The sequence below is a fragment of the Manis javanica genome, chromosome 3, assembly GCF_040802235.1.
Source record: "Manis javanica isolate MJ-LG chromosome 3, MJ_LKY, whole genome shotgun sequence".
Classification (NCBI taxonomy): Eukaryota; Metazoa; Chordata; class Mammalia; order Pholidota; family Manidae; genus Manis; species Manis javanica.
This window is the reverse complement of record NC_133158.1, coordinates 166134494-166159773: the sequence shown is the minus strand read 5'-3', so window position 1 is coordinate 166159773 and position 25280 is coordinate 166134494. Positions and strand designations below refer to the sequence as shown.

The following is a 25280-nucleotide window of genomic DNA, read 5'->3' as shown; positions in this document are numbered from 1 at the left end:
AAATGCTTTTTTAAGAAACTGAATGAAAACGGGACAAAATCTTGGGAATAAAATCAAAATCCTTGAAACGTAAAAATTGGTAAATCCAGATTGTGTTCTTAATCAAATAAACAAACATATAAAATTTTCTCTTCCATTTTTAAGTGGAAAGAGGGTAACTGTGACTCTCTAGGGAGCAAAGAGAGAGAGTCACAGCAGCAGGAAAGAGCTATACTATGAAGTGTAGGCAGAAGCAGCTCTGTGGAGTTGTGGTCAGAAGAAATTCCACACTTAAATAGAAGCTGTTAGATATTCCATTTAGTTTTATTCAGTGGTAATATAGATATATCATAAAAATTCTAAAGGTACAAAATAGTGTACTGTGAAAGGTAAGGTCTCCCTTCTCCCTACAATTCACAGTTCCTTTCTTTGCAGGCCACAACTGTTACTAATTTCTTATACAACCCTCAAAAAGTATCTGTACATTTCTAAATATATAACTGAGCAAATACATCGAGTTTTTCCACCACAGAAATAGCAGTGTGCTAAAAAAACTGTTATCACTTTGCTTTCCAAAAATTATTTATTGTTTCAGTTTTTAAGGTACAATTGACATAATATTTGTATTAGTTTCAGGTGTTCAACGTAATGCTTTGATTTTTATATGTATTGCAAAATGATCACCACAGTAAGTCCAGTTAACACCCCTCACCATACACAGTTACACATTTTTTTTCTTAAGATGAGAATTTTGAAGATCTACTCTCCCAGCTATTTGCAAATATGCAGTATGGTCTATTAACAAGAGTTCACCATGTTATACATTACATTCCCATGCTTTTCTTTTTTGTACCTTAACAATTATCTTGGAGATCCTTCTCTGTATATATAGATCTGCCTTATTATTTTTAGTGGCTGTCTGCTATTGAAGTTACATCACTACTTTATGACTCTATTGAAATTATAATTCATTCTCTATTAATGGACATTTAGGTTATTTCCAATTTTTTCTTTTATAAAACACTATTGCAATGAATACTCTTTTACATACTTCATTTTTCACTGTGTATATCTGTCAGCTAAACACTAGGATTAAGTCAGAGGATATCCACAATTAAAGTTCTGATAGACACTGTCAGTTTCTCTTTTATGGAGGTGTACTAATTAAATTCCCACCACCCTGTTTTCTGTACCTTGTTCATACAGTTTGTACTTAATTATTTTTTATCCTGGCCAATCTGCTAGGTGAAAAAATAGTATATCCTTGTGTTTTGCTTTGTGTTTCCCTTAACATGAGTGAATTGAGCCTCTTTTCACATGTTTAAGAGTAGGACTGGTCTTAATCAGGGCAAACTGTACTATATTAAGGGATCAAATATTGAGGTATGATCAGCCACCTTAAGACCAGATGGGAAGACATTTTAATGGGGAAGAGTATCTGGGTAAGTCCTGAACTATCCCCATAAACAAGGCCCTTGATATCCTCACCCCGTCTACTCAGGCTCATACCATCCTGGTGTCGCGACCCTTCAGGGACCGAAGCAACACGCCCAAGGTCTTGATTCTTCTCTAGGCTTTATTCTCTAATTTCTCACGGTAGTTACAGCAGTTGTCGGGAAGCTTTTCTCCCTCCCGGCGGGCTCCCTTATATTCAGTCACCCAACCAATCCGGGACAGTATCATGCGTGACCTTTAAGCGGATAGGTGTCATGCGCCACTCTAAGCGGGCAGCACGAGCTGTGCACGGGTATGGAAGTCTGCTGGGCCAATCCCCAACAGGGAAGAGGGGAAAGGGTGGTGAGCAGGAAATGGGCGCCATCTTTACGGCGTTGTTCAGCTAGAGTGGGGCTCAGCGTCGGCCATAGGTCGGGCCCCCACATCTCCCCCTTTATTGTTTTATAACCAAAGTGCTGTCGGGATCATGCCTGTCTTAGGTCGTCCGGAGTCTGCGGCATTCTTACCCGTCCTCAGGCAACAGACAGCTTAGGTCTGCGCCCTGTCTTAGGTTGATATGCGCAGCTCCCGATCTTACCCGTCCTTGACTACTGATCCAGCATATTAAGCCATACTCTAGGGGAGATGCCTTCCTTTAGCGCTGCCATGGCCTGCAACAGGACCTTCTGTTCTCCCCGTTGCTGTTTTTGTAACAGACTTTCCTCCCAAGCAGGAGAGGCCCACAATTAGCAATATTCCTATGACACCTACACCTGACCAGGCTTTGGTGGCGTTTAACATCTTGCCTAACTGTCTGGACAAGTTGGCAGCTTTAGAATAATTATGAGAAGGAATACCAGTAATACACCCTCATATACGCAGCCCACAGACAAAACCTCCCCCAAGAGGTCAAATTGTTCTTGAAGAAGGTTCATGCGTTGGTTGACCAAGGCCATCCCATTCTTAAAATGGCCGTTGATGATGTTCTGCGTTGTCATTGCCGAGGCAGTGGCCTGGGACAGACCATTCAGCGTCTCTGCCGTAGGAATGGTGATAGTCAGCGCGGCAGTGGCTGCAGCTGCAGCTCGGCTCCGCCGTTGCCTGCTGTAGGATCCAGGGCAGGAGCAGAAGCAGTGCGATCATCTTGTACCTCCGCTCTGGGGTTTTCCACTCTGCGTATCAGACGTTCAGGCACCCAAACGGGGTTCTGCTGGTCCTGTGGAAAAACACAAACTGAGCCTCGGGTCCAGATTATCACTGGGTCCGGGCCTTTCCATGTTCCTTCCAACACATCCTTCCACAAAACTTTAGGCATGTGTTTTGGATTGGATTGTTGGCCGTGCCACTCTGCTGTACTGCGGCCATTTTTGTCCAATGTTAAAAAGTTTAAAATGAATAATATGATGTTTAATTTGTCTCAGGGGGATCTAAAGTCTTCTCCTATTCCCCCTTTTTGTTTATATAAGGCATTCTTGAGGGTGAGGTGAGTGCGTTCCACCATACTCTGACCCTGAGGGTTGTCTCTAGCTCCCTGCTGCTCTCATGACACAAAAGGATGTCATCCATATAATGATAGATGATTATCAGGGGAAACTGTTTCCTGACAGTTTGTAAGGCCTTCTTTACATACACATGGTGGGGCTATTAGCCATGCCCTGTGGCAGTAAACCTTTGACAGTCTCTGGGGTGAAGCGGGATGGAGAAGAAACAGTCTTTGATACTTTTTCCTAATTACAAAAATAGGTGTGTTCCATGGCGAGGTAGAGGGCTGGAGGTGACCAGCTGCTATCTGTTCTTGTACTAAAGTGTGGGCTGCTTCCTTCTTTTCTTTGGTGAGGGGCCACTGAGGTACCCACACAGGCCTTTTTAGGCTGTTTTCCCTCAGTGGCCCCGAAGAAAAACCCAATCCTGGTCCTCCGTCCCCATCCTCTCTCTAAAGGGGGAAGTATCCTAGTTATGATTTAGATGGACTACATCGCTAATTCCGCGAACCTTTTGATTTCGTCGCCACTCTGCGAACCTTTTGATTTCGTCGCCACTCAGCGAACCTTTTGATTTCGTCGCCACTCTGCGAACCTTTTGATTTCGTCGCCACTCTGCGAACCTTTTGATTTCGTCGCCGCTCTGCGAACCTTCACTGGCGCCTCCTCATTCCATATATTATAATAAACAATGTCACAAACACTAACAGGACACACACACTACACATAAACACCCACCGCAACTGCCTGCCGTCTGCCCTGCCACGTATACTTTCAGTTTACTCGCCGATCCACTCACCCTCCTCAATTCCCTCTCCCGGTCTGGCCAGCCAACCGAACGGCGTCCAGCGACATTCCTGAAGAGTTACAAGCTCTACTTCATCGGCAGGCGCCAGGGTCAGCGGATCAGGTCGCGACGAGGTTTAACGATTCCCGGGGTTCGGCACCACTTGTAGCGACCCTTCAGGGACTGAAGCAACACGCCCAAGGTCTTGATTCTTCTCTAGGCTTTATTCTCTAATCTCTCACGGCGGTTACAGCAGTTGTCGGGAAGCTTTTCTCCCTCCCGGCGGGCTCCCTTATATTCAGTCACCCAACCAGTCCAGGACAGTATCATGCGTGACCTTTAAGCGGATAGGTGTCATGCGCCACTCTAAGCGGGCAGCACGAGCTGTGCACGGGTACGGAAGTCTGCTGGGCCAATCCCCAACAGGGAAGAGGGGAAAGGGTGGTGAGCAGGAAATGGGTGCCATCTTTACGGCGTTGTTCAGCTAGAGTGGGGCTCAGCCTCGGCCATAGGCCGGGCCCCCACACCTGGGACCCCAGCCCTCCCCATCAAACTGAGATAAGATCAGACACCATCCACGACCAAAATGTACCCAAGTGAAGCCATTACTTCCAAAATGCCTCTCATCCCCATAATCCTCAGCCCTGCTCTGCCCTCATCCTACTCTCAACCTTTTTGCTGCATTTTTTAGGTCGACTATGTCCAATAGAAATATAATGAAAGCTAAATATTTAGCTCTAGTAATTTAAAACTCTCTATGAGCTACATTGTTTTAAAAAGTAGAAGCAGTTGTAAATACTTTAAATATTTTTATTTAACACAGTATATCCAAACTATTATCATTTCAACATGTAATCAATATTAGAAATCATTAATATCTTACATTCTTCTTTTTGACTTAGTCTGCAATCCAGTGTGTATTTACACCCACAGCACATCTTATTTCGGATTAGCCACATTTTAGGGGCTCAAGAGCAGCATGTGGCTAGAGAGAGGGCTTTTCTCATTGCCCAACAGAACTTCCTGCAATGATGAAAATGTTAGATCCCTGTTCACATGAACACTCTTTGCCTTTTTATATACTCAGTCTTTTCCCAGAGCATTTTTTTCTTCTTCTGCATCAGTGGGGTCCAGGCCCTCTCCTAAGGTCGCTGCACCACCCTTGGCCATTTCTAGTGCAGACCACTTATCATTTGACACCACAAACCCTCAAAACCAGTTCCTCACACAAGCTTCAGCCTACTTCTATGCTCTTCAATATGATACAAATGTGGCAAGTTAAATTTAAATTAATTAAAATAAAATGAAAGAATCATTTCCTCCATGGCACCAGCCACGTTTCAAGTGCTCTGCAGCCACACATGGCCAGTGGCCACTCTACTAGTCAGCACAGGCCTAGACCTGCCCACCATCAGATAAAACCCTCTCTCCCTAGATTCCTCTGTCATTCAGCTCTAGAAACTCCAGCCATGGCCTCCTGGAAGTCATGGAGCTGCCTCTCCCGATGAAGACTTTTAGAGGTTCTTCCTCCTTCTTCAGAGCCTTCGCAGCTGCCCCATGGTTCCTCACTCCAGTTCCCAGCCTCACACAGGCTTTCCAATAGCTGGCTGAACATTTCTGGTACTTTCTCAACTCCAACCTCACCTAGACTACATTTTAGTCACCTACTTCCAGAACCTGCCCTTCATCTTGTCTTCACTCAGCACTACTACACCCCAGAAATCTTTTTCCGTCCTTTATTTATAATTAATTAACAAGTAATACATACTACATTTTTCTTGAAAAAAAAATTGAACCATACAGCTAAAGCGGAAGTACCCCAGGGCCAGCCGATCCCCTAATCTCAGGCCCCTCTGGACCCTCTTCCCAACCACCCCTCCCTTGTGTTTCTAAACCCAGATGTGTGTGTGCATGTTGTCCTGCAAAGTGCTTGTTTTTCTTGATAAAACGTCTTGCAGACCTTTTCATGTCAGAATATGTAGCTCCACCTCTTCCTCCTGTGTGTATATGGGGCTGGTGTATAATATATTCACATAAATACAAAAAGTACAAGATGTACAGTCACAAGTTTGCCTCCCCATTCTTCTCTCATCTACACCACACCCACAGCAGTTTCATAAGTTATTACAGCTAGTTGTTCTTCGTACATTTCAAGCAAATACGAATATAGGTTATTTCCCTCTCATTTTATCCACATTTTATGCATATCTTATAGACGGTTCTGCACCCTGAAATGCCTCTCCCTATCTGGAGACATCAGTACATAAAAACCATCTTCATTTTTTTTTCCGTGCCGAGGTACTTACCGTTCCTTTGAATGGCTATACCATAACTTAACCAGGCTCCTGTTTGTGGAGTCTTGGGTCATTTTCAGTGTTTCCTGTTTAAATCAGTGCTACAAGAACTATCTACCTGTCTCTTTCCATGTGTGGAAATATGCCTGAAGGATGAATTCCCAAAAGGGAAATTGCATACTGAACAGTACGTGAATTGCTAATTTTGATAGATATTGCTGAATTGTCTCCCATGGGTGTGCTGTGCTAATTTGTTCTCCTATCAGTGCAAATCTTAATGTTTTTAACTGTTGTGCAATATTCTGATGCACAGAGGATATGCAGCATAGTGCATAGGCCCCTCCTACTAATGTGGTGTGGATAAAATGAGAGTTCCTGTGGCCAGGATTCTCACCTGGCCCTGTTTGACTAGCTCACTGCACACCTATGGGCAATACATGGCTGTTGACTCTATATAAAGAGCTCCACCCAGTGCTCTGGGTGACAGAGTGGCATGGCTGCAAGGCTGCAGGAGAGCAGAGCAGAGAGGCTGGAGTGGTGGCAGCGCTGAGGACAGAGGCCCAGAGGATGGCTGTGTGGGACGGCTGTGTGGACAGAGAGGCCCAGAGGCAGAGACTGGCTTGCTGCCTGCAGACTCACTCTGAGTGATTGGGATTTTAGTGACTGACCTGCCACCTGGAAATAAACTTGGGTGTAACCAGTTTCTTTGGTCACATTGAATCCATAGCAAACTTGCCCGGGGCTGAAACCCATTGGCAAGACATGTGGGATGTTAGCTTGTTTTCAATTGTTATATTACAAACCGATGCTGAAACAAACATCCTTATAGGTACTGCCTCGTGCATGTATTTCTCAAGAAGAATTTAAGAAAACAGAGAAAAGGAAATAACTATGCAAAGGCTCTGAAGTGGAGCCAAGCTTAGAGTAACAGGAAAAGGGGAGAAGAGTCAGAGTAGCAGGGTGCAGGAGTGAGGCTGGAGAGCTCAGGACGGATGTGGGCAAAGCTCATAATGGGGCCGCAGAGGCCATTGGTGAGGTTTTGGATTTTATTCTAAGATCAGAATGATGTGACCCACTATAAAAGATCACTTTGGCTACTGCATGGAAAATGGTTTTGAGGGAAAGGCATCAAAGAATGCAAGAAAGGGGACCAGAGGCCTGGCTGAAGTGAAAGGAATAAATTCTTAGCAGGTTGCACCAAATGGGAAATAAACAGAACAGGAAGTGCCCTGATTCCAACAGAGGAATCCCTAAAATATGGATCCAACGAAGGATCCAGAAGGGTGATACAGCTTCTGCCCTCAAGAAGCTTACTCTCTAGGAAGGAATATGGAGAGTAAACAAATACTTTCAGGTGTAGACAATAGTCCACACACAATGTGATAGAAGAGAAGAGTCCTGGCTTTGTCTGATCACTCTGGGAAACTGCTCTCCCATTTACTGGCTGAGTTACTTGGTTCCAGTTCCTGTCTCTCCTTCTCGTCTGAGTTCTTCATTTGTAAGGCTTAGTGAGAGGATTAAATAAGATCATTTTTGAAAAGCACCTAACAATGGTAAAAAGGAGGTACTTAATTATGTTTGGTGAATGAATGGAAAAAAAATTCCCCTCACTGCCATTTGTCTCCTGCCCCTGATGGTCTTTCCAGGCAATCATTTTGGTTCTAAATCCCTGCTATCCCCTCCAACTACAGAATGTGGTTACCAGTAGAGTCAATCCAGCTGATTAACTCTGCATATGATTTTGCCAGAATCATGAGTTGCCAAATAATGCAAATTGTTTACATTCCTCTGGGTTTATTCTTTTTCCAAACTTATCTGGTTTAAATAAAATATTTCCCCCTTTTCCTCCTTTTTATTACGAGGGGATTTTAAATATACTAGAAACAGTAGATGGGGGAATTAAGTTATTTGATTAATGGATACTAAATCATTATGGTTAAGTTTATTGTTTTAGACCACAGCTCCGCAGGGACATTAATGTGATTGCTTTTGCTAGAATATTCGTTAATCCTGTGGTTTAGTGCACTGATAATGGAGCATGCTGTTCCATTGACTTTTTCTTTTTTGACAGTGATAAAATATACTTTTATTTACTTTGTTGAGTCAGAGGGTTGTAAAAAAATTATTGCTAAAGTAGGTATCAGGCAAACAGAAAGATGTTTTAGAAGTCCAGTTATCTTGGAGTTTAAACTAAGAGAAAAATGTCATGTTTTCATGCAATACATACTTGGTTCCTTAAATAACAATTCTGACAAATAACAAAGAATTAAGGAATGCTGCACTTGTGGATCCATACAAAACACCAACATTTTGGGTTGTAAATAATTTAAAGAAATGTCTCAAACACTTTTTGAAACACTTCAGTAGCCAATATAGAGAGGCATGCCTTAGGTGAGCACAGGAATGCAGTTTAAAAAAGAAAGAAAATCACACTATTTCTTTAAAGTCACTGAGCAAGAAAAGCAACACTGAACTTCCACATTAATTTTACACAACTTCTGACAGTACCTTGACTTAAACCCAAGAGCAAAAGTTAAGACTCTCTTCCTCTATTTTTGGTAAACAACTGCATAGTAAACTTAGATGACTATTTTCCCTGGATTTTATCTGGGAATGGCCTTTTTAATTTGTTATTTAAAAGAGGGCAGGTTTGGCACTTTTATACTGATGTCACCAATGTTAATATTTCTTGAGATCTCAGGAAGATGCATATTCTTTATAGCTGATACAGCATGGGCTGGAGCTCCCACTAAGTCAGCCTCAGATTTCTCCAGTTTATTTTGTGTGTCAATTTGTGTAACAATCTCATTCATGTTGGTCTCCAACACCATTCCCCCCATCACCATTTCTGCAAGAATATTATGAACCTTGTCTACATGAAAAATTAAATCCAGTTCACAGACATTTTCAAAACACTTGCCTATGTTTCCACAAATACTTGAATTAGATCTAAAATGCCAAGTTCACTTTCTAAAGAATCCACACAAAAGACAATATAGTGTTGCATAATGTTTATGTATTAGTTTGTTGTTGATCCTATTAATAATCCTCCTTCTAGGAAATCACAAATATTTTCATCTCTCTTAGATACCAAACGGAATGTCTCCCTGATGATTTGCTGTTGTGTATCTTCCACTGCACGGCTGGTAGAACTTGGAGAGCCGCGGCTTCCCGTGGTTGTGGAAGATGAGGATCGCCTTGACACGGCTGAGCCGGGACAACCTGGTGGGCGCTGGGGGCCAGCGCGGGGGCGGGCGCGCGAGCCTCGCCTGCGATCTCGCCGGCGATCCTTCCCCACCCGCCCGTCTGTTCCGTTGACTTTTAATGAGGCGTACTCCACTCTGACCAGCGAACAAGCAAAGAAAATAATTTTACGAATGTATATATGTTAAGAAGTCTAAGGTAGTTTTAAAAAAATCTCCTTACAATCTCAGATCATGTCACAAGGTGTTCTTAAATGTAATTTCCTTTTACCTATAACTATTCATCTATAAACGTCCTTTGGATTTAAAATACAAATCTGAGGAATGGTGCTCTTAAATTCTGAAACAATGTGAGTTAATCCCAGCTGTTGGGCTTTTAAAAGTCTTTCTTTGACTTGGGGGCCTTAATTAAGATTATTTGTTTTGGCTGTTATAGGATTTTGCCTTCTTTGTGAGTAAGTAATTCAACAGTGACAAATAATATGATGGTTAACAGAGACGGTACCTTGACTCTGGTCATATCCACAGTTTTAATGTGAAATAATATTATTTACAAAATTATTAGAGCCTTCCACTCAAGGAAAATAGATTGTATAGGTGTCAAATAAAATAAATGTTAACTCTCATGTGTACCCTTTATACTTTCCTTTGGACTCATACAAGTCTACATATATCAGTACATGCATGTACAGCAGTTTTTCCTCTATTTCTTCTTTAATAACATGAAATTAAAGGCTTCTGTTTCAAGAGAGTAGACCAAACATTCACATTTTCCTCCTGTTGTTCTAAAGGCCATCACTTTATAGATAATTTTTAAAGAGGCAAGGGGAAATAAAATTAAAACAGCAAAGATAACAGGGTTGGAAATCAGCAATGGACAATCATTTCTGGAAGACAAGTCCAATAAAACAGAGTGCGGAGAGTCAAAATGCACCAAACACCAGGAAGGAGGGTGAGGGAGAACTGATAAGAAAAAGAAATATGGGCAAAGGATATGAATGCTCAGTTCACACATGAAGGCCTTCATATAGCTGGTAAATGTATAAAAAGATGCTCAACTACACTAGGACAGGAAATGCAAATTACAATAGTAGTAAGCTTATAAGGAGACAGAACCCTGGCAACAATGTTTAATCAAGATAAGGCGTTTAAATGGCTTAGCACATGGTAAGTACTCAATAAATGTAAGTTATTATGTCATTATTCAGGAACTTGCTTTTGTTACTCCAGGTCAATTTTATTATTAAAGAATTCTTTAGATTATCTTCAGGGTTTGTTTTTGGTTTTTGGTTTTTTGGCAGGGTTGGTCTACAAATAAACGGTGAACAAATTTCCTTATACACCTGTCCTTTAATTATTGGGCACTTGTATTTCTTTAGGCCAGACTTTGAAAACTGGGATTGCTGGATCTAAGGTCTGTCCATGTTTAATTTTAATTGATTAACCAACTGATTTAACTTTTTTAAGAACTGTAGCAGATGCATTTTGCTTAGCAATTCTAAGAATCACCTATTACTTTATTGTCCAGCCAGAGCTGTATGTTATTCAGTCCTATAAATCAATAACTTTATGAATTGTTGTCAGTCCAGTGGATTTTTAAAAAGACAGCTACTACTATTGTAATTTGCATTTCCTAACCTAGTATAGTAGCACATCCTTGGATACATTTGTCAGCTATATGAAGGTCTTTATTTGTGAACTGATTATTCATAGCCTTTGCCCATTTTTCTTTTTCTATTTTATCAAATTGTAGTTCTTTGTATTTTAAAGATATTAATTTCTTGTCTATCCTATATTGGCTTTGATTACTATCATTTGCTAGGCAAAAGTTTCTAATTTTTATGTTGTTTAACTCATCAGATTTTTATTTTACAGCTGCTGGGTTTCCTGTTCTGCTCCAGGCTAAGTCTCCCCCAAACTGAGATTATACAAATATTTTTGTATTTCCTTCTGTTTTTTATTGTTTTATGTTTTAATTTCAGCTCTTTAATCAGGGATTTATTATCACATAATGTGAGAAACAATTATAATAGGAGTAACAAGAGGTAGCATTTACTGAGATATTTTTATATGCCAGGTGCTCTGTAAGCACTTTATACACTTACATAGATAAGAAAATTAAGGATTAGCAAATTTAAAGAAACAGCCAAGTTTACACAGCTACTAAAATACAAAATTGAGATTTGAGTTTTTAAAAATGTAATTCTTGTACCTTTATCATTGAATCTGTTCTAAGTTATTTTATAATTTTTGTTACTATTGTGAATGGGATATTTTTTTCCCACACCTAACAGGCAATTGCTAATACAAAAGAAATTAATGATTTGGGCTTATTTATCTAATAGTCAGCAATTGAGTTAAAAATCCCTAATCATTCGAATTGCTTTCTAATTGTCTTACATTTTCTAGGTATACAGTCACATGGCTGTAAAAAAGTTTATCCTCTTTTTCATTAATTATATTACCTGTTAAATTTATGGAGAAAGAATCTTATTAGTTAAAACTTTTAAAAAATATTGAATAATGTGTATATCAACTATACTTCAATAAAAAAAATACCAAAGAAAAAACACTGAATAGTAGCAAATGTGGACATCCCAGCATTGTCCCTGATTTTAGTAGTGATAGCTTTCATTTTTCACTCAGTAATATGATGTTGCCAATTGTAATTCACAGTCTTTAGCTGGTTTAGGTAGTTTCCTTCTGTTCCTATTATATTTGGAATTATTAGAAAACCTGCTTTATCAATTTTTAAAAATCGTTTGCCATAATCACATACCTTTCAACCTTTAATATGGTAATATTCTAGATTATGTTGACACATTTCCTAATGTCTTAAAATATTAACAGTTCTGGAATAAGTACTATATGATATTCCCATGCTTCTCAAAGGACTCCAGACCATGGAGAAAGACTGAAAGTACTTCAGTACACTGCATGATTTTACCATATCTTTAATACCAAAACCTACTACAAAATACACAATGCAAAAAGTAGAACAATTTCCCTTATGAAGAAGTCTAAGTAAAACATTAGCAAAGTAAATCTAGCAGTGCATTAAAAGAATGATAGCAAATGATAGAGTATAATTAGAAGACCTAAGAGATTCAACAACAAAATGATAGAGTATAATTAGAAGACGTAAGAGATTCAACAATAAAAAGATACTAGAGTAAAAGAATTTGAAAAAATGGCTAGAAGGTGGAAAAAGACAAATACCATACGATTTCATTTATATGTGGGCTCTAAAAACAAAATAAGCAGAACAGCAGTAGACTCACAGACACTGAGAAGTGACTGGTGGCTCCCATGGGGGAGGGGTTGGGGCTGTTGGGTGAAATAGGTGAAGGGGATAAAGAGGCGCAAAATCTCCATCATAACATAAGTTGCTCATGGGGGTAAAAGTACAGCATAGAGAATATAGTCAATGATTCCATACCATTTTCCTATGTTGACAGGTAGTAACTGAACTAAGGGAAAGCATTTAATAATATAGCTAACTGTTAAACCACTGTGTTGTATACTTGAAACCAATATAATATTGTATATCAACTATACTTCAATAAAAAAAAATGGCTAGATGTCAAAAATCAATAATATTGAAAATCAACAGCTTTCCTTTACACTAACAACAATCAGAATTGAAAATGGAAAAAAAATCCTATTCATATCATAGTGTTATCTCTTTAATAGAATTTTTGGAAGAGAAATTATTAGGGGATTTGTGAAACATAATTTGGGAAATGGAAAGAAAGTATGGGTGGGGCCCTGTGTGTTGTCTAATGATTAATTCATGCAAGACCATTTGGAGATAGAGCCCTGGATACATCACTAACTCATCCATCTTCATGCCCTTAACCAGACAAGGGCACCAGTCGAATTAGAAATAATCCTGTAGTAACCCTGAAAATGACTGATTAAACTGAGTTTCACAAGAGAATTTATGAAATTTATTTTTCTTTATGTCAGCATGGCTGACGTCCACTTTAAATCTGCTAAAAGTTGTGTTGTCACTGTTAACCATTAAAAAAAAACTCTTGATATTGCTTGGATAGAAAGTCCCCTGAGTAAAAGAACTGGGTTGTCTCTTTTATTGGAATTTTCCTATTTCTAGAAATATATTCATTCATTTATGAATATATAAATACTGCATGCTAGGAGCTGTACCAGGTGTTGGGGATAGAGTGTAGGAAGAACAGCCAGACAGGTCCCCGCCCTCATGGAGCTTGCGGACTAGTTGGCGCTAAGCAGAAATTGCGACTGACTGACTCATCACTTTCCTTTGGAACGAGAAAATGGAGAGCAATTGGTGAATGAAGAATTGAAGAGCTCCACACCTATCTGAACAAGAAGGTCTTTTACCATGAAAAGACTGGTAACAGACTAAATTCTAATACTACACATTGTAAAGTCCTTCTCCAGTTCAGTTCTGTATCCGGCTCCCCTCTACAGCAGCAGGCCTGTGCTTTTCAAGCAGGAAGAGCAGCGGTGTTTCCTCTCTGCCTTCTGTCTGGGACTAAGGGCAGCCTCGGGCTGAGGCCAGCATGAGTCAGCTTACCCGGCACGACTCTCCCTGCGGAATACGGGTGTGAGACCTGTGTGGGATTTGGGTGGACAGAACAGTGAGGAGAAACATCTCAGGGGTTTTTTTTCCAGGAGAAATTTGTGAATCGTAACAGGAGCCACCAAACTGTTCAAATCTTTGGTCTCATAATTCCATTTTGGGGAATTTATGACAAGGAAACAGTCTAAAAGGAAAAAGAATGTCCAAAGATATTCTTGTTATAGTGCAATCAGTATTCATGATCAATTCTTAGAAGCCCAAATACTTCCAATGGAGAGCGATAATATAATCTGGACTTAACATTACAGAAATATTAAAAATGGAAAGGATGTGTACTAAGTTAATTCACAGAAATATCTACATTTAGGACAAAACAGAACATGGAATTCACACATGGATTATAATTATGTGAAACATCTGCAGGTATACTGAGGAAGATTAGAAGAGAATTTAGAATATTGCTCATGATTTAAATTTTATCAGTTTTTCACTAGAATTCTCTACTTTTTAAAAACCCACCCTTTTATGCACCTAAGAATAAATGGCTACTGACATACCAACATACACAAGCTATTCAGGTGAGACTTAAAACCGAGAGGCAGAAGCTGTTGTCTTCATGTCAGGTTCATCGGCCTGCCCCACGTCCAACCATTCCAGGTCCTGACCATGAGACCAGGTTCTGAGGGCCCACTCTCTGAACAGGTCACCCTGAGGTCAGCTACTTGGGCCTCCAAGCATGCATCTCAAATCCTCCAGGTTTCTGGGTGTTGTGCTCTGTCCCTCATCAGTCCAGCTGGCTAGCATCACCTGGATACAGCTCCCTCCCTCAGATGGCCCGCCTGCCCGCAGTGCCACCACCTGTCCTCACCCTTCATGTTCTGTTCACACAGGCTTCCTCCCAGCCCTCTATCACCTAACCCATCCCACTACACAGAGCTGGATTGGGCCCAGATGTCTCTCCATTACCGAAGTGCATCATTTCATACCCCAATGGCTTTTCATTTTTAAGGATCTCTACCTAAAGATAACCATCCTTGAAAGTTGTACCATATTAAGCCAGTGTTTTTGTAATATCATGGCTGGGTCTGTTCTTTGAGAAATAACAGTAACAGCTACCAATACCTAGTCTATGCCTAGCACTTTTATACATCCATCCCCACAACAACCCTCCAGGAAAGCATTATGTTTTCCCCTTGCAAAACAGAGAGGTTAAACGACTTGCCCAAGCTCACACAGTTGGATTGTGACAAAGGCAGACTTCAAGCCCAGGCCTATCCAACTCGAGAGCCAGGGCCCTTTCAGCCACCTCACACAGTGTACCCCATGTGTGTAGTGTCAGAGAAAACACAGGGCTGGGACTCAGAAACCCAGCTGTGTGTGGCCTTGCACAAGATGTCACTTCTCTGGGCTCTGGTTTCCTCGTCTGCGAAATGAGGAAACTGAACTTAAAAAGCTGCCCACTAGGAAGGAAGAGAAGAAGCTAGGAAAATGACGAAAGGGTCTCCAAAGGCTGTCCTTTCCCATTTCACTCTAGGAACCACTGATAGGCCATCACAGAGGCATGATTTCAGGCAGTTTCTATTCACTAGGGAGAAAAGGAAAGCCCTCCTTATCACGTGCAGAAACAAGCCCAGGAGTCCTGACACATTTGGAAAGAGAATCCTTTCTGATTGAGAGCTCTCAGCCAGCAATTTAAGCCAAGAATATAAATACCCTTCCAGATGACATGGAGAAAGGCCTGGTGGAAATGTGACTGGCATCACCCTGAGTGCAGGATTAGCAGTGAGGAGGTCCTCTTGGGACAGGCTCTGAGGTTGCAGAAAGGCTTGGAGGGAGGAAAGACTTCCAGATGCAGTTTTTGCACTCAGGACTAAGCGGGACTCATTATAGGCTCAGTCACCAAAGACGACATGCAGAATGCAAACAAGAGAAAGCATTACAGTAGGAACAACACCCACAGCGCCCCCAGAAAGATCAGGAAATATGGCACAAATTGTTCTTTTCCCAGAAACTACCACTAGGTGCAATCTTCCTGTGTCATCATGCACAGACAATCACTCCACTTGAAAATACAAGACTATACTTTTCTCAGTTTCCTGAGTTTCTTCTTAAGCAATCAGATAAAATTAAATCCAACCTTAGACAAACTGGAAGGCATTTAGAGTGCAACTTCAACCCATCAGTTACTGATGCCAATTTCAAACTGTCCTCCACCTCTCACAAACCCATGTTTCCCAGGATAGTTTTCCTCCTGAGTCTCTGCAGCCAGTGCTGGCTGGACTCTGCCTTCAGCCTCACTCTCCATGGGAAGCTGTCAGGTCCCTCGGCACCCACAGGAACTAACTGCCAGGTCGGGAGAGGACGCAGAGAGATGGCCCTCAACCAAGCTGCCGGGGGCCTGGGCCGCTCCGTTTTTCTCTAGTGGGGTTGGCTTTGGGGCTGCGTGTAAGCCGGTGAGATGGGCCACCCCAAATGTTAGTGCTGGGACCCGGGATGCGGCCTCTGTGTAAACCAGAGTTTCTCTCTGCAGCTGCATGCTTGGCTCTCACAGGGCCAAAAATTAGTGTGCAGCCGGCTTAAAAGCTCTTATGACATTTATGTGCAAAGTTCCTGGTATTTTCAAACCAGACTTTCAGGAAGAGGATCTGTTAAGTTCTAAAAGCTCAGGCCATAGGCGAAGAGGGTGTAAAATTTTTATACCTTTATGGCACTCTATCAGCATTAACATTTGATTCTCTGTTATCTGAGTTAAGGTGAAACCATGGTGAGACAGAATCTAAACAGTCTGCTGAGCTGCAAGGGTGCTAAATGATGCTATTAATAGAAGCGATTTGAGGAATTCTGTTTGATAGCAACTACTTTGTTAGAATTGACCTTTAAAATTCAAATCAAAGCATGGTTAAGTTTCTCTCATCATAATAGCCCATGTTACATGTTGTTTCTTTCCAGATAAATTACTGGTCCACCAAGTCAACAGGCCTGTTGCCCAAGGCTCATCCAAGTGGGGATGAGGTGGGAGGGGGTGACATGTATCATTTTTCATTTTTGTTTTACTGTTCAGATCTCCAGCTGATTGATTCTGAAGTGCAGAAATCACTGCCTAGTCACTGAGGTTCACAGCCAACAGCTTTGTGTTTTCTATTTTTGGTTTAGCTTTTCTGAGTTGTAGAGGTCAGTTAATTAGAGATTCTGCCTGATGAGGGTCAATACAGATATTCTGAGAGGAGCCTGACTCTGGGCTAGAAAGCCTTGTGGGCAGGATGTTTTTTTAAATACTCTACAAATGTTTTATTAAGTGGCTACTGTGTGCCAGCAGGTTCTGTGGCTAGTGCAGCCAGCAAAGCCCTTGCCCTCACAGAGCCTGTATTTCAGTAGGAGAGAAAAAATGGATACATGTAAACCATGCCGTATATTTTGTAATGTCAGAGTGAAACATGAAGTGAATTCAGCAGAATGAGGAGGCAGAGAGTGACAGGAGGGACAGGGCTATCTTTTGAGATATTATGGGTGACAGTTTTCTGAGAGGTGGTGATGTTGAGCAGGTATTCAATGGAGTGAGGATGTCAGGTAGAAAGCACTTGAGGCAGAGGGAGGCAGAGAGAAGTGGTGAGTGCAAAAGCCCAGGGGCAGATGTCCGCCCATCAGTGGATCAGAAAAAGGCACCGCTTCTTCTGGGCAGATGCCTGCTCAGAAGGTGGCTGGAAGATTACAGGCTGCGTATCAAACCTCTCTGGCACCTCAGCCAGGCCACTGTGCAGAGGACAGCCTGTGCACAGCCACATTAAGCCTGTCCTAGTGAAACATGCTTGGAACTTAGAGGAACAGCAGGAAGGCTGCAGCAGCTGGAGTGGAGAGAAGATAAAAAGAGAGAGACTGGTAGCCAGCAACCTCAGTCCTAAAACACTAGTGATTTAGAATAAAAATTCTTTCCTTATGTGAACTCACCACCAGCCACATGGGGTAGGATTTAGGAGCAGCCTCTTTGCTGGCTCCTCCATCCCCCACTGGGACGATGAGTTTCCACTATCAACCACGAGGCAGAAGTAGAATTTAAGAACCACATCAGCACTAATGACAATACCATTCCAATTTGGAAACTTAAGGCTGGCTATTTCCACCACCATCTTGTGCAGAGAAATTCTCTCCTCCCTCCCTCTTTTATCCCTTCCTTTGTTGTATTTGTACCATGTTTATCTCTCCTGAAATAAGACATTAAGCACAGCAAGTCAAAAATGCCTTGGCAAAAGTGTAGAATCACTAATAAAATTACAAACCCTAGTAAAATAGACTTTCCTCACTCTTCTTCCATCTCTAATTCCCGTCTTTATGGGAGATGTTAATTTCTTACTTTATTTCTGAATTGTCTAAAATGTTTTACAAATCTCTTGCTTTGACAAACCCACATCTGATTACTCTGTATCATTTTAATTTTTAAAAATAATTCGAGAAAACAAAGTGTTGTGTTGTATTGTGTTGACACCTATGAGAACCAGGTTATGCTTTCTCCCTTAAGTGGTTATTATAAAGGGGTCTGATGACAGGAGGTAGAATGTATGCACATAGCTGAAGGACCTGTTAGAAATGCTAACTGAAGATTTCCAGTGCAGTCTGGAGCTGGGAATATGGGACAGAATTATAGCTGGAACTCCCACTCCTCTTCCCTCTAAGCGCAGACTCAATTAAATAAGGCTAGTATAATCAGGAAGCCTCCAAAAGACAGGAGTGGCTGTTGATGCAATTTAAAGTGGACAACAAAATAAGTTCCATTCTCCAGCATTCAAATCTATTTATCAATTAAAAGTATGTAAGCATGGGCATTGTTATGGCAAAGAAAAAATCAGAGACCATGAGATGCAAACCAAGGGTCAAACAAATAATCCTGGACTAACAATTCTATTTGAGATGAACAACTGCGGCTGACTCACCACTCTTAGTTTTACATGGTTTGCTTGCCAGATGGTGCCCTGCCCTGACCTCCATGGGTGGGGAAGTTGGGGGTGGGGTGCAGGTATCTGTTTAGCACATTACATAGATGTAAAAACATTGAAAGTTTAATGGTGTTTGAAACAGCATTGAAATGCTCTTTGTTTCAAAATGGCTATGTTAAATAAGCAATCACAAAATGGTTGCATTAAAACATCGGGGTTCTGTTTCCCATTCAACTGAGAACAGAGAGGATTCTGACTTTTTTCCTGTGCTCCAACTTGCTCCTCTGCTCTTCCATGCACTGAGTATCTAGTACCAGCTTTGCACACAGGGGGTATTTATTACTGCTTGTTAAACAAACAGCTGGCCCCCACCTGCTGAATGCTCACTGCAGGTTACTCCAACAATTCCACCCAGTCCTGGGAGAGTCCCTAGACAGTGAGTGAAGTTCATAGGAGAATGGGGTATCCAGAGTTGCCACTGGTGGGAGGAGCGGGTAGGGATCAAGAATAAAACAAACCTAATGCATTTTGACCATAGAATTCTCAAAACACAGGCTCAAAGGAAATGTGCCAATGGCCGACCATGAGAATAAGTACACTTCCTAGAAAAAAATGCTCCTGTCCACTTTGTAGAAATGAATTAAGTGTGCTGAAAAGATTCTTACTGGCAGACCCCAAACTCTTGTGGTTTTCACGTGAAAGGGGCACAAGATGAACCTAAGATCACTGAAGCACACTCTTTTAAAAAGCAGTATCTGTAAGGTATGATGCTCTTCCATTATTTTAGTGAGTGGCACCTCAATAATTATGTTGATAGATATTTTCAACAAACAGGTATTGTATCGCAACAAAATCATTACATTAAAAAACTAAATGTAAGCCTACATGAAAAGATGTTCAACATCACTAACCATCAGGGAAATGCAAATCAAAACCATAATGAGTTGTCACCTCATACCTCTTAGAATGGCTGTTACCAGAAAGACAAGATAAAAAAGTGTTGGTGGAGATGTGGAGAATATGGAACACTTACGCACTGTTGATGAGACTGTAAATTGATGCAGCCTCTATGGAAAAACAAAATGGAGGTTCCTCAAAATATTAAAAATAGAACTACCATGTGATCCAGCAATTCCACTTCTGGGTATTTACCTGAAGAAAATGAAAACACTAACTAGAAAAGATATATGCACACCCATGTTCATTACAGTATTATTTACAATAGCTAAGACATGGAAACAACCTAAGAGTCCATCAATGGATGAATGGATAAAGAAGATGTGGTATATATATATATATATAGATACATGTATATGTATAGACACACATATAATTGAGTATTATTCAGCCATAACTAAAAATGAAATATTGCCATTTTGACAACATGGATGGACCTGGAGGGCATTGTGCTAAGTGAAGTAAATCAAAGACAAATAACTGTTGATCTCACTTATTTGTTAAATTTAAAAAAAAAAACAACTTCAAGATACAGAGATCAGACTGGCAGTTGCCAGAAGCAGGCAGTGGAGGTGGGCAAAATGAGTGAAGGGAGTCAAAAGTTACAAACCTCCAGTTATGAAACAAATAAGTCAGGGGATGGAATATACAGTGGTGGCTATAGTTAATAGCACTTATTGCATATTTGAAAGTTGCTAAGAGAGTAAATTTTAAAATGCCTCATCACAAGAGAAAAAAATGTTTCTTAGTGTGTATGGTGATGGATGTTAACCAGAATTATTGTGGTGGTCATTTTTCAAAATGTACAAATATCAAATAATTGTGTGCAGCTAAAACTGATATTATGTTATATGTCAATTACAACTCAACTAAATCTTTAAAAAAACTTTTTAAAGAGGAAAAATAAACCTAAAGGAACCCAATGGCAAATGAGCTTAATTGAGGCCCAAACAGAGCCCAGTAACTGAGATACCTTCCCCTTGATGTTAAGAATGCAATGATATAATTGCAGAATATTCTCCTTCCTGTATTAATCAACCACCATACCAGTACAATTGTGCTAAATGCAAGTGTCATCTATGAGATCATGGAATCTGCTATTTGCCTTTTTGAAAAGATCTAAGGTATGACAAGCATACCCTGGTAACAGCAGATGTTATTTGTTTACAGGAAAATGCTTTTATATGAAATGTACCTTCCAGCCATCCTTAATCAATATCCAGCTGCCATAGTGCAGGCACACAGGCCTTACTTTAAATCATTCTTTTTGGGGACTTTCTAACCAGATCCAATTGATGACCACATTCAACAACACTTACGTTTGAACTTTGGGCCAAGACTAAACAATGGTTTTTTTCTCATTAGTTATGCTCATTTAATTATTTACCAGATTTTCCAACAATTGAAAAAATTTTAAATGGAAGGGGAGGCCAGGTGAGGCGATAAGTACCTTTATAGGAGAACTTCAAGGCTGGTTACACGATAACGTCTCAGGAGTAGGTGACCTGAAAAGGAAAGAGTGGGGAGTCTGAAATTAATAAAGTTTGGCTCTGGCACTGCCACCCAACTGCTTAACATCTCTGAGCCTCAGTTTTGTCTGAAAACAGGGATAGTGAATTTACTTTGCAAAGAGTTTTCCACAAATTAGAGATAACACATGTAAAGTGTCTATCACAGTATCTAAAAACAGTATATGATCAATAAATTGAAACTACTATCATAAATTGGAAGACAGTTGGTCTAGATGACTTAAAGGATTAAGTGACATCCCTGTTCTCAGAGTCTAGAATTCTAAGTTCTACTTTTATAGGCTAACAGTACTGAAAAGAATTTACAACCACAAAAAAGCGTTGAGTACTTACCATGTGCAAAGTACTGTTTCAAGGAAAACTATCAATAAATAATGAGGAACAGGTATTCAATAATCTACCATACACACTTGTATAACTGTTTCTAAACTTATATCAATGAAAACTACTTAAAAGTTCCTACTAAAAGCAAGCAACAGCTGATGACAGTCTCCTCCCAAATGGTAATTCTGAATTAGAATGAATATAACATGTAAACATAATGCCTTTGTAGGAAGACACTATAAGGTTCTAGGCAGGAAACAGAAAGGGCAGATCAGAGAGAAATAATCCCAGAATGGTGACTGCCATCCTAGCTCAAGGAAGCTGCAAGAAGGGCCGAAGGGTTAAGAAGGTCTGGTTAAAGCTTAAGGACTGTTGGATGGCAGATGGAGACCTCCAAACACCCTTTTCAGTAACCTGAGAGGCAGGAAAGGGGGGTCCACCCTGGACTTGGGAAAGGGGATGGAAATAGCTGGACCAACAAGAGGAATGGACTGTAAAGCAGAGGTCAACACAGTTCTGATGGTGCACCCTTATTAGCCCAAGTGTTTTGACCCTCTCGCAGGCTCGAACATATTACTTATATATTATCTCATGTATTACACATTAAGTGTATTATAAAACCTTCACAGAGTATGGACATTAAAAAGGATGAGATCTATGGAGACAGAAGTTGTTGTAACATTTTATTCTTCACCTGAATTGGTCTTCTTGTGCATTCCACTTTGGAGACCACAGGTAGAGAATAAGTACACTTGTGGAGAGAGGAGGGTATGGAGTTTGTCCCTCCCTGCATAGAATCTCAAAGGCAAAACCAGCCTCAACAAGTCTCCCTGAGCTTTTCTTCAAAAGAGAACTCTTTCCCCACATCAGTCAGTGAGCAGGAATAGTGCCAGCCAAGAACTCAGTCTCCCAGTACTCTCTCTCCAGATTTCAGCCCTCCACCTGGCCTTTGGATTATACTTTTCCCTGAAGATGCCACTGCCAGAAGTTTCCACCATTAGGTGGAAGCTCAGACCTTATAATCTGGATAGTAGCCTTATCTGACCTGGAAGAGTCTGGATGATAACATCATGGCTGTTTTCAATTAGGGGGAGGGGAAGCACTGTGTGTTTACACTGTATATTCTGAGGACACAGACTGAATCTTATAGACTTCTTTTTATACAGTGTTAGGTGCAGTTAAAAACGGGGTCCACAGCAGGTTTCATTTGTTTGGCTGGTTGGCTGGTTTTGGCTAAAAATGAAATTAGGAAAAAAAGTTTTTCCTTTGAAAACAGGTGTATTTTTAGCAAATATCATAGCACATCATTTTTTCTACAGACTTTACAAATAGCTCACTGTCCCTATTAAAGAGTATCAAATGCTGCAGAATTCTTATGCTTCACCTTATTAATGGAGAGAGAAACACAAATAAACCTATGGTTGGTCTGTAAGAGCATTACCAAAGCAAACCCTATGGGGAAAAGCACTTGTCCAGCTCACTACTATTTCTACATGTGACTACATTTTGCAGCCAAGACCCCTCAGCACCCAAATAAATGGGCAGAGCCCCCACAGAACTGCAAAACCCACATTTGTGGTCTTGGTTTGACAAGGGAGAATGAGCTGGTTTCTGCCTCTAAATGCCAGCACTGGCTCTCCAGTGTAACACCTGGTGATTCTGCTGCTTGAGTCCTGGTCACCTTAGAGATGCTCTATCTCCCAGTGCGCCTTCAACAAACAGCAGCCAGCCCGCTGCTTCCATCTGTTTAGCCAAGCCCAGGGGATATGAGCATGCTTCTTACTAACAAGAGGCAGTTAATTTCCTGGAGTTAGAATAAACTACAAATCCAGCCTGTGAAGAGTTTGCAAAACAAATTTTTATGTCTCAGAAAACTTAAGGAAAATTAATTCTATAGATTGGTAATAACTAAGGAAAACTCGTATTTCTGGGTCTGTTTTTTTAGTAAGTTGGTCAGTATTGCGGTTTCCTTAGCTCTTTTTTGGGGGGTTTGTTGAGATACAGCAAGGACAGCTATCCAGCCTGGCGCCAGAGAGCTTTCATGAACACCACCCCACGGCTTCAGTTGTGCCTCATGTTGGGTGGAAAATGGATGAGAAAGGAGAAAAGCAGAAATCACAAAGACATTCTGACTTATAAGAATGTTACAACAGATGTTTTTTCCTTTATAAAATACTGAATGTTTCTAAGGACGCCATATTTTATTATGGCCAATCTCACCACTCTAAGTCATAAAGATAAATGTTATTTTTTTCTACCAAGAGTTTTTGCAAGTTCACTTATAGTCAATTCCATTGTTTTACTTGACGTGAACTTTTATTTTCCCTGAATAAGTGAGCTGATTATGCAACTAAGAGGTTGGTAAATATGGGACTTGTTATAGAATCAACATTTTTTACAGGCTAAAGCCCAGGTTGTTTATGGAGCAACAAAGAGAATATGAACATCTTTTTTCTTGTCTGCCCTGGATTCAGATTTATCTTTCCTAGAATTGATTTATAAATGCCTGAATCTTAATCTCTTTTACAAATTAACAAGAGTCCTTAGTCAAGATGTTAAAGGAAATTAGATTTTGCTTTAAAACAACAAGGCTATAGACAGAGGAAAATCAGAAAATACTAAGACAAAATACTATTCAAAGAACTACAGCAAAATCTTATTTATTTAATTTAAAATTCATTAATCAGGAATTTGTGATAGTTCACAATAGCACAAGACCAAAGTGTACCTTTGGCCTAATTGTGTAATTGTTTGCTAAGTCACTTACCAGTGGAAAACATTTTTTGGAGAGAAGGCCGAAAACCCGAGAGACAGTTTCTAATACCTGCAAGTAATTGTAGACATTTACAACACTGAATGATTTCTTAGTCACAAATAATTCTTATCTCTGACTTAAGTCTCCTCCAGCCACTACTAAGTAAATCTTCCTTGACCTACTTACAGGATTTGCTGTACTGATGAAGGTATTTTGAAAGCCTTTCCTCAAGTTAGACCGGCCTTCCCTACTAGCTTCCTTTGAGCAAAGCACGTCGTTGGATGTTTTGGTTTAAGTACAATGAGACCTAGAAGCAGCTTGCCTGGGTTCAAATCCCCCTCCCACCAATTAGGCATGTTATTTATGGTCGTCTGCAAAATGTAAAAAATAATACCTGAAGGATCTTAAAATTGTAATGCCCTTAGAACAATGCTTGGTCCCTTAAAAGTTAGCTCTTGTTGCCAAGACACGGTACTGCAGGTCACGAATAAAAGTCTGACCACGGGGCATCACTGAAAGAAACTTCCGTGAAACGGTAACACTTTAGAGCAGGCAAGTTTTTTAGCCCCTCTTTTACAAGGTTCAAGGGCATATTTTCCTGTGGCAGTGCATCACAACCGTTTTCGGTTCTCCCGTTTTCCTTTCTTCTGGCTTCCGGCAACCCAACATAGACTGCCAGGTACTCCTGGTTAACTACGAAAAGACTTTCTCCAAACCAGCCCCGCCCAGTCGTTACGAATTCTTCTCCATTCTCTTTCCAGTTGGAGCTAGCTAGAATGCGCCTCCTCGCTTAAGTCCTCCCTCAACACCACCCTTCACTTTGATAAGCCCTTGACTCGGGCACAGCTCTGCCTGGGAACCCCTTAATAAGTTCCTTAGAACACTAGAGGCTTTCTGAATCACCTGATTTTCATCTGAAATTTTTCATTAAATCGTGGGCTTTAAGTAGCCCGCCCTGAGTTGTTGGGCTTTGGGCTCCAAATAAGACCCAAGAGCAGGATGGGTGGGTGAGCTGCGGCTTGCAAGGGCTGGTGCGCACGACTGG

General features: G+C 40.7%; 1 pseudogene; it reads right to left on the bottom strand.

Annotated features, from left to right (window-relative positions):
- Positions 1-381: 381 nt before the first annotated feature.
- LOC108394525 (AP-3 complex subunit sigma-1 pseudogene) lies at positions 382-20989 on the bottom strand (annotated as a pseudogene).
- Between the last annotated feature and the right edge of the window lie 4291 nt (positions 20990-25280).